The sequence below is a fragment of the Pteropus alecto genome, unplaced genomic scaffold (assembly GCF_000325575.1).
Source record: "Pteropus alecto unplaced genomic scaffold, ASM32557v1 scaffold39, whole genome shotgun sequence".
In the NCBI taxonomy this organism is placed as follows: Eukaryota; Metazoa; Chordata; class Mammalia; order Chiroptera; family Pteropodidae; genus Pteropus; species Pteropus alecto.
In genome coordinates, this window is record NW_006443568.1 from 6,096,855 (window position 1) to 6,098,764 (window position 1,910).

The following is a 1,910-nucleotide window of genomic DNA, read 5'->3' on the forward strand; positions in this document are numbered from 1 at the left end:
CAAGATTCCACGTTAATTAGGTTAAATTTGAGATGCTTATTTAGACAGCCAAGCGGTCATTTTAGCAGGCAGTGGAATTCCTCGTCTGGAAGTCAGGGGAGAGGTAAGAAGTGATGATACAAATCTGGGTTTGTCAGATCAGAAATGGAATTTAAAGCCATGGAATTGGATGACATCACCTAGGAAGAGAATGTAGGTAAGAAGTGGTCCAACGTCTATGGCCATGCCACCCTGAATGTGTCCATTCTCGTCTGATCTTGGAAGCTGAGCAGGGTCGGGCCTGGTTAGTAATTGGATGGGAGACCACCTAGAAAGACCAGGTGCTGTAGGTGTTAAAAAAAAGAAAAGAAAAGAAATGGTCCAATGACTGGGTCATGGGGAGCTCCAACATTTAGAGGTTGGGAAAGAGAGGAGAATTTAGCAAAGAATACAGAGGAAGAGGAGCCAGGAGGACCAAGAGTGTGGTGTCCCAGAAGCCAAATGAAGAAAGAGTTTCTGAGAGGAGGAAGTGGTCAGCTGGGCCAGATGCTGCTCATCAGACAAGTCAAAAGGGGCTGAGATGTGACCATTGGATTTGGCAGCGTGAAGGTGGGTCATGGGTGACTTCGTTTCAGTGGAGGATTGGGGAACAAAAAAAAGCCTGACTAGAGTAGGTTTAGGAGAAAATAGGAAGAGAAAAAGTGGAGGCAATAAGACTAGACAATTATTTTGAAACATTTTGCTATATGAGTTGGAAGTTACAAGGAGTCTGAAAGTAATAATTTTATCCTTTCCTTTCCAATATTTATACTGATTATTTCATTTTCTTGTCTAATTGAATTTGATAAAATCTCTGAAAACAATGTGGAATAATTAACATGTAAGCAGATATCCCTATGTTTTGCCAATTTTGATGGAAATGCCTGCTGTCGAATTTTGGTAAATAAATTGTTTTAGGCTTTAAAAAATAATATTTAAGTCCATATTTAAAGGAATTAATTGTATAGATACAATACAGTAAACAAATCTTAAATGTATATCTCGTTAAATTTTAGAAATGAACATACATATGGAACTATCTCTCAGATAAAAATAAAGAACATTTCCAGCACCCTAGAAGTTTCCCTCACCCTTCCCAGCAACACCCCTTCAAAAGAAATCACTTTCTGTCATGATAGAGCATTTTTGCCTATTTAAAAATTTTATACAAATGTGACCACACAGTATGTACTTTTTGGTGTCTGGCTTCTTTTGCTCAACACAGTATCCATGAGATTCACCTATGCTGCTACATAGAGCTGAAATTGATTCTTTTTCATCGCTCTATGATATTCCACTATATAAGTATAAAACATTTATTTTTCAGTTCTCCTGTTGGTAGATATTTGTGTAGTTTCCATTTTTTTGCTATTATTAGTAAAATGGCTACAAACATGTCATTTAATTTATCCATATTTTACTTACAAGTTCTTATTAGGAACAACTGATAATGTCTTTTCAGCCTCAATTTATATAATCTTATAGATTTTCTTTTTAAATTTATATCAATATATTTCCTCATAGTTAATGAATTTACATACCCCAAATTAAGTCTATTTGACCATTTGACCAGAGTACATTATTTTCTTAGTATGTTGCTGGATTCAAGCTGCCAAGGTTTTATTAAGAACTTTAATATCTATATAACGTAAACTCGGTATATAGTTTGGTGTACTTCTTCACATATTAAGGTTATGCTAGTTTTAATTTTGTTATCTAAAATAACATTAGATATACTTGATTTTCAATGGTTAAAGAAAATTCAGCTGTGAAATCATCCGATCTGTCTTTAAAAATGGTTCTTTATTTTGATATAATCTTAGACTTACAGAAAAGTTATAGGAACAGTACAGTACAAGGGAGTTCAGATTCAATAATAGTTGACATTTTTC

The 1,910-nt window shown here is 34.7% G+C and overlaps 1 pseudogene; it reads left to right on the plus strand.

Annotated features, from left to right (window-relative positions):
• The first annotated feature begins 213 nt into the window (after positions 1 to 213).
• On the plus strand, positions 214 to 332 carry LOC112473005 (annotated as a pseudogene).
• Positions 333 to 1,910: the final 1,578 nt, after the last annotated feature.